General features: G+C 44.8%; 1 long non-coding RNA gene and 1 pseudogene across 2 annotated transcripts; both read right to left on the bottom strand.

The window, feature by feature from the left end:
- Positions 1 to 431: 431 nt before the first annotated feature.
- On the bottom strand, positions 432 to 551 carry LOC133508205 (5S ribosomal RNA; annotated as a pseudogene).
- Positions 552 to 1,910: 1,359 nt separating this feature from the next.
- On the bottom strand, positions 1,911 to 7,659 carry LOC133508157 (uncharacterized). Of its 2 annotated transcripts, XR_009797000.1 has the most exons (6): positions 7,545 to 7,659; positions 7,091 to 7,246; positions 5,464 to 6,208; positions 4,648 to 4,748; positions 3,499 to 3,598; positions 1,911 to 3,418 (listed from the first exon to the last, which is right to left on the bottom strand). It is a non-coding gene; the product is annotated as an uncharacterized LOC133508157 (long non-coding RNA). The 2 variants fall into 2 exon arrangements; XR_009796999.1 differs by lacking the exon at positions 7,545 to 7,659 and having other exon boundaries at positions 7,091 to 7,485.
- Positions 7,660 to 7,662: the final 3 nt, after the last annotated feature.

Genomic DNA, 7,662 nt, shown 5'->3' with positions numbered 1-7,662 from the left:
TAAAAACCCTTTACGATCAAATCCTGCCTGATGACGATGAAGAAGAGGCTGAAGAAACAGCTGATGAACCTCAAGTCAGCACGAGTGATTCTACCCCTCGAGGACCAGGCTTTCCAGTAAACAAAGGTTGGTTTAAAAAAATTCAAAAGCATTACGGCCTCTCCTTCAGCCATCACCTTATCATGGTGGAGGTGTTTGTGTCTCCCGGTGATCCTAGGAGTATGTTGTCTGAGTCTTCACGACCCTGGTAGAGTCACCCATGGCAAAAAGGCGCCAAGTGAATGACCAAAGTCCTCTTCTTCTTTTCCTTTCAGCTTGTCCTGTTCGGGGTCGCCACAGCGTGTCATCTTTGATGAACGCTAATGTTTGGCACAGTTTTTATGCCGGAGGCCCTTCCTGACGTAACCCCTCTGCATTTAGCTAGGGAGAGAAGCTTACGGCACCTGGTATTCCCAGGCGGTCTCCCATCCAGGTACTAACCAGGGCCACACCATTTTAGCTTCCGAGATCTGACGAGATTGGGGTGTTCGCAGGGAAACATGGCCGTAAACCGAGTGACCAGACAAAGTACAACTCCACGATTCCCATGACGAGTACAACTTATGGATCTCGGTTTCCCTTGCACGGACGCGGGTCACCAGGTCCCCCCTCTGGACCCCAGCCTGAAGGTGGGGCTTGAAGGTGAGCGCCTGGTTGCCGGGCTTGCACCCATGGCAATCGGGCAGGCACAGCGGAAAGGGTAACATGGTATCCCCGTTCCCATGGGCTCACCACCTGTGAGAGAGCCATAGAGGTCGGGGGCAATAAGAGCTGGTCGCCGGTCAAAGGTGGGGACCTTGGTGATCTGATCCCCAACTACAGACTCTAGCTCAAGGGACATGAAATGTCATCTCTCTGGTAGGGAAGGAGTCCGAGTTGGTGCATGAGGTTGAAAATTTCCAACTAGATATAGTCGGACTTGCCTCTACGCACCGCTTGGGCTCTGGTACCACTCCTCATAAGAGGGTTTGGACCCTGTTCCACTCTGGAGTTGCCCGCGGTGAGAGGTGCCGAGCAGTTGTGGGTATACATATTGCCCTCCGGCTCTGGGCTTGTACATTGGCCTTTCACCCGGTGGATGAAAGGGTTCCCTCCCTCCACCTTCAGGTAGGGGGATGGGTCCTATGCACCAAACATCAGTTCAGAGTAACTGTAGGAATAATTGTAAATATAATTATCATACATTTGCTCCGATTAAGAAACGGCTTCTGCTTGCAATAAAGAATGCTTTGCTCTGCTCGAGATAACGTGGCAGCTGCAAGAACCAACAACATGTCCAAAATTGATTAAAAATCCGAGCTTATTTTCTGGGTACGGTGTCGGACTATCTAATGGTTTATTTACAGCTGGAATCTAAAATGCAAAAAAAAATTGGGGGCCCCGAAAGTGATTACACGTATATATCCATCCATCCATTTTCTCAGCTCCTTTTCCTCACAAGGGTCGTGGGAGTGCTGGAGCCTATCCCAGCTGTCAACGGGCAGGAGGCAGGGTAAACCCACACAGGCACGGGGCGAACATGCAAACTCCACACAGGGAGGTCTGGGATTGAAACCGGGTCCTCATAACTGTGTGGTCAACACTTTACAGGTGCACCACTGTGCCTCCTCATAAAGTACCTTGTTGCTTACACCGGTACACTGTGAGGCCAACGCCTTACAGCGGCGCCACCGTGCTGCCTCATAAAGTATGTTTTTGCTCATACACTACCGGCACGAGAGGCTATAGCTAGGTGGCTAATAACCAATAATGGTTAGATGCGTGCAAATTACCCCAGCTGATGAACGAGCCTCAACTGTGTGAGCCACAGCTTTGTCCTGTCAGGGTGACCCCATGGAACGTTAAAGAATGACAAATTTTGGTGCGTTTTCTCAGTTTATTTATTTTCTCAGAAATTAATGGCTGGTGTTGTGGAGAAAAAGGTCACATTTCATATGACTGCCCTAAAAACAAAACACCCACCACCGCATGACTGAAGCAGCCATCCTCCCGTCAAAATGTCACAACCGATGCTCAAGAAGCAGACATTGAACTAAATTTACAGGAAATTCTTGCACGAGACTGGGCTCAACCCGAGGTGGAACTGATAGTAAATGGGAAGTCGAAATTTTTGTGTCACAGGGGCGTGTAAAACAGCCTGTAGAGAAAGCATTCAAGGACGCACGATGTTAGGAAGGAAAGTGTTTGTCAGAACAGCTAAGGGAAGGCTCTCTGTTGTCGCCGAAACAAATCCCATTTGGGTAATAGACTCCCTGGGAGAGTAGTGTAAATTGACAATGCTCATGGTTCCAGATTGCCCCGTAAATTTGTCGGGAAGAGATGGCTCCGACAGGACATATCAAAGTAAAAAGAAAAAGGAACTACTGGGAGGACAGTTCAATGTATTAGAAAATAGAAAACCAGAACTCTATCATTACACCTTGGACGTTCCAAACAAACATCCCACAAGAACATGAGATCTCTTGCTGCAAACAGCTCAAGACATGATTGAACAACCACAAGATGAAATGGGAAGTGGCTCACTGCATGCCACCATGTGGTACAAGAATATAAAAGGGCCTAATAAACAGTACAAGAAATTTATTACAAGCCACACCAACCAAAATCACTATTGATTATCTCTACTCAGATGGTATATCAGTCGTGGCAGCAGGAACACAATTGACTGACAAACTAAATGCATAACACAAGGAATGAACACCCCCGCACATATTGTACAAACACACTACAGGAGTGGAAGAGTTTGCAACAATTTGTACAGGCAGCAAAAAATGTTTCTGATTGGACAGAAATAGAACCAGTCTTGGATTATAGTGAGGAGACTGAACTGTACAGAAACACACTTAATTGGACAGTGCACATACAAATGGGGATACACTCATACTGACCGGATGAGACAAATTTTACCCTTTTGGGCCTCAGTGAGGATGAGGAGGAATTATTAAAAGGAATGCCTAATAAATTGTGGTCACAGGGACCATCAGATGTAGGACTCATAAAAGAAGCATTACCAGTGCAAATCAGACCCAAAACCGAGTACAGACCCTGTGTGCGACAATATCCATTCAAACCAGATGCACTCGAGGGAGTAAACCAGTACTCAATGACTTGCTGAATGCAGGAGTGATAGTGGAGTGTAATGATTCACCATGCAACACACCCATATTTCCTCTAAAACAGGCCCCTCCTTTGGTGGCATGGAGGAAGGTTCAGGATTTACATGCAGTAAATTCAGCAGTAATACAAAGAGCTCCTTGTGTCCCTGACCCACAAATGTTGTGAAACAATCTGAAACCAGACGCTGCTGTATTCACAGTGGTAGTCATTAGCAATGCATTTTTCTCAGTCCCAGTTGACAAAGACAACCAGTTTGGGTTTGCTTTCACAAATGGAGGGAAAAAAAATATTAATTCACAAGATTGCCCCAGGGACATTGTGAAAGTCCAACAATTTACTCACAAGTTATGACGGCAAGCATGTCCACGTTTCAGCCCCCAGGCGGCAGCCAAATCATAGTCTGCTTAGATGATGTGCTCGTAGCTTCACCTGATTTTGATACCTGTAGATAAGATATGAGAGCAATACATAAGCATTTGGCAGAAGAAGGTCACAAAATAAGCAAGAAGGGACTGCAAATGTGTAGGGATCAAGTAAAGTATCTAGGTCACAGTTTGAATAAGGGGTAAGAACAATTTTGGAAGATAGAAAGACAACTATTCTACAAGCTCCAAGACCATTAACAAAGATGTCATTTTTAGGCTTCATGAATTATAGGGCTTGGATACCAAATTATGCAGAAATAATGGCACTGTTATCAAAAATAATGTATGAGGAATATTTTTAAAATGACCCCCCCACCCCCCAAAAAAAAAATGACAGCTGGGGCAGAGCAGGTTTTTTGTGATATAAAACAAGTCTTGGTGTCAAGTACAGCCTTGGCATTACCTGACTGTTCAAAACCCTGAGTACAAATGGTAGATTGCAAAGAAGAATATATGATATCAGAAGTGACTCAAAAGTATGGAGAAAAAAATGAGACTAGTGGCATATTTGTCATTCAAGTTGGATAGTGTAGCATGTGCACTTCTTCATTGAGTTAGCGCTGTGGTTGCAGCCTAAATGGCTGTTGAGAGTAGCTCCTCTATCGTGCTCTTTCACTCACTAACACTAAGGGTGCCACATGTAGTGGTAGCCTTACTGTTACAGACCAATATGACCTTTTTGTCCCCAGCTAGACAACTGTTATGCATAGCCATATTGCTGTCCCAACAACACCTCGCACTGGAGAGATGCACTGTTTTAAATCCAGCTAGACTATGACCAAATCCAGACAATGAGGAACACCATGGCTGCAAGAATTATCTAAACAAACTACTAAATGCAGACCAGATTTAAAATATCAATCATGACAAACGGGAGAAATTCCATTAAAAAAAAAAAAAAAAAAAAGATTTTGGAAAAACACAAAGGGGTGACTTTAGTGACAGAAACACATATCTTAAAAGCTGAACCATCACACTATTCAGCACAAGCTGCAGGATTACTGGCACAAACTGAGACGTGTAAATTAATGAAAGAAAAAGGTGTTACAATCGGTACAGCCAGTACCTATCAGCTGCCTCAGGAGTCACACAGGCCAGAAATGCCCGGTAGCACTCCTTCTTCAGCTTGACAGCATCCCTCACTGTTGGTGTAGACCTAGAGAAAGCCTATGACAGAGTACCAAGAGAGGAACTGTGGTACTGCATGCGCAAGTCTGGTGTGACGGAGAAATATGTTAGAATAGTAGAGGACATGTATGAGGGCAGCAAAACAGCAGTGCCGTTGGTGTCAGAAGAATTAAAGGTGGAGGTGGCTGTTTGAGTAATGGATAGGCTGACAGACGAGGTTAGACTGGATTCCCTTTGGACCATGATGTTCGCCGTTGTTAAAACAACATATCTTGATGGCACCCACTGCTTCTTTGTCACTGCATCAAAGCGGTTCCAAATGCAAAGCAATGTTTTGCCCTAATCGGAAATTGAAGTCAAATTACCACGTGAAAGGAGCCTGTGCAATGATGTAGAATAAAAACTAGACTGCTCACAGGGTTAGGTTCACATGGTAATTCGGCTTCAACTTCCGGTCAGGGCAAAACATTGCTTTGGGTTCAATTTCACGTGAAAGTTGACATCCTTACAATCGTAGAGTGTGAAACATAATAACACTGAATTTAATTGGAATACGCTAGGTTTAGCTTTTGTTGGTGTCAGTATGGTTTATTCTTGTTGCGCTGTTGGTTGTCAAAACCATGCAGGGAGACGCAAAGAAGTAACTTGGCACTGGTAAGTGTGTTTCAGTTTAACCTTCATAATTATTATAATTATGAATGTGGAAAATATATCAATTCAGTGCAGATTTATGTTTATAGTATTTGTCACGTACCATCAGTGTGGGGGAGGACCCAAATGGAGGACTCCGGGACCAGTGCATTATGTTCAATGGGTTTTATTGCAGGAGTTTCCGCACAAGGTAACACAGAGCAACTCACTAACTCAGGGCACAATGAACACAACGAACTGGCAAATGCCAGTGACCACAACTCCAATTTAAATACACCATCTAATTACAGTCCCAATGTGAAGCAGCTGTGAGCAGTGACAGGTGTTACCGGCCAGGACAGTGGCCACACCCCTCTTGACCGTGGTCCAGCTTAGTTTATGACAGAACACCCTCCCCTCCCCTTTTAAGGCACGGATCCCAGGCGTGCCCAGACAAAAGAAACACACAAAAAAAACATGTCCAGGGGCGGGTTGAAGGGGATCCAAGGGAGGCCATCACTGCCCCAACCGCAGTCTGTCTGTTGGCCACCAAAAGCGAGGCGTCCGACCGGGCAGGTCAGGAGGTCGGCCCGGACGCCAAGCACCAAGCTCCCCATGGGGTGATTCGGGTGGACGTCCTCAAGGAGGAACCCAACGGCGAAGCAGGAACCAGACGGAAGCATGCGACTGCTCCGGACGAAGACCTTCCAGGATATGGTTGTGAGGCGGCCGGGGATCGGTCGCTGACGAGGCTCGGTCGGGAGATAGCCGTTGGTCGGTTAACGCCGAGGCGAGGTTGTGAGGCAGCCAGGGGCTGGTCGCTGCCAAGGATTGGTTGTGAAGCGGCCGCGGATCGTTCGTCACTGAGGCTTGGTCGTGAGGTGGCCGGGGAAGACCAAAGAGAAGGTTTATGGATGTGGTGAGGGAAGACATGAGGGCAGTTGGGGTTAGAGAGGAAGATGCAGAAGATAGGCTAAGATGAAAAAAGATGACATGCTGTGGCGACCCCTAACGGGACAAGCCGAAAGGAAAAGAAGATTTCATAAACATGGTAAAACAGGAAATGCAAGTTCACCGTACAGAGCCTGTTCGGAAGTTGTGCCAAAAGCACGTATTCCGAGTTTCTTCACGTACTACAAGTGCATTTACATTGAAAGTCGTCAACATCATGAGCCACGTCAAAGGAAATTCAGTTACACTGAAAACATTTCTGGGATATAACACAGATAATGTTTCAATATCTAACCATAATAAGTATGAGATTGTCATTTACTTTGACTTGATCTAAGTTCTTACATATGACTAGTCTGTCCATATATCTAAATGCAAACGGTCATTTTCTCCCGTGGTACTGCATTATCTTGAAGTTGAAAACTTTTCCCTTCTACACGCTTTAGGAAGATGTACATCATCGACTGCTAGCTTTCATCAATGGATTGACAATAGATACCGCCGTAAATTGCGCTGGTTGATAACAATACATCATGATGAAATCAAATGAGTTGCTTCATTGAAAATTTGAAACTCTTTTTGTGTGTCCATGTCCATGCTGTCGTTTTACAATTTACAAAATCACCTCACGGGCCAGATTGAATTTGGGGCCGTACGTTTAACATCCACTCAAATTGCTGCTGTACGCTTACCGCTGTAAACCTCTCTGAATTTTTTTTAATATGCATTGTTCTCAAATTAGTCAATTTGGCATTATAAATACTTCTTGATAATTCGAGATTGAGAAAAATAATTCCTACCTGAAATGAAATGATTGCTGCATAGCTGTGTGTATTTGGTTGCACACGATCCATCCAGTTTAATTGCCGAAATCCATCAATCTTTTCAGCATGTATTCCATAGAATGCTCTCTTTGAAGAACTGTCTCGTCCATTGTGACAACCAACAGCATAGGTCTCGGGAATATGAAAAATATGCTCCAGTTCAACGACTCCCAAACTGACGAGCATCTAGATAAAACCGGCAATATGGCGCCATGCAACGTGTGACGTCACGTACACAAGTAAAAAAGCGGATGTAATTATACATATACTGTTTCTTTACCACCACCACCTCCACCCCTAAAAACAACAAACTAAGCCCTTTCTAAGCACATATGATGTAGAATAAGCAGCAAGTCGAATATGCAACAATGTGAATGAGAATGTGAGAATGAGTGACCAAAAGTAAAAAGATAACATACTATTTCATTACCTTACAAATAAACAACAAGCCTTTTGTAAGCACATATATTGTCGTGGAACAAACAACAAGTTAAATACAGGTCGCTGAGCAGGCTGTGAACCGGAAGTGTCTTGACCTTGGCGCGAGG

Source organism: Syngnathoides biaculeatus, chromosome 10 (genome assembly GCF_019802595.1).
Source record: "Syngnathoides biaculeatus isolate LvHL_M chromosome 10, ASM1980259v1, whole genome shotgun sequence".
NCBI lineage: Eukaryota > Metazoa > Chordata > Actinopteri > Syngnathiformes > Syngnathidae > Syngnathoides > Syngnathoides biaculeatus.
Note: the sequence above shows the minus strand (reverse complement) of the source record. Positions and strands in the feature narration are given on the sequence as shown.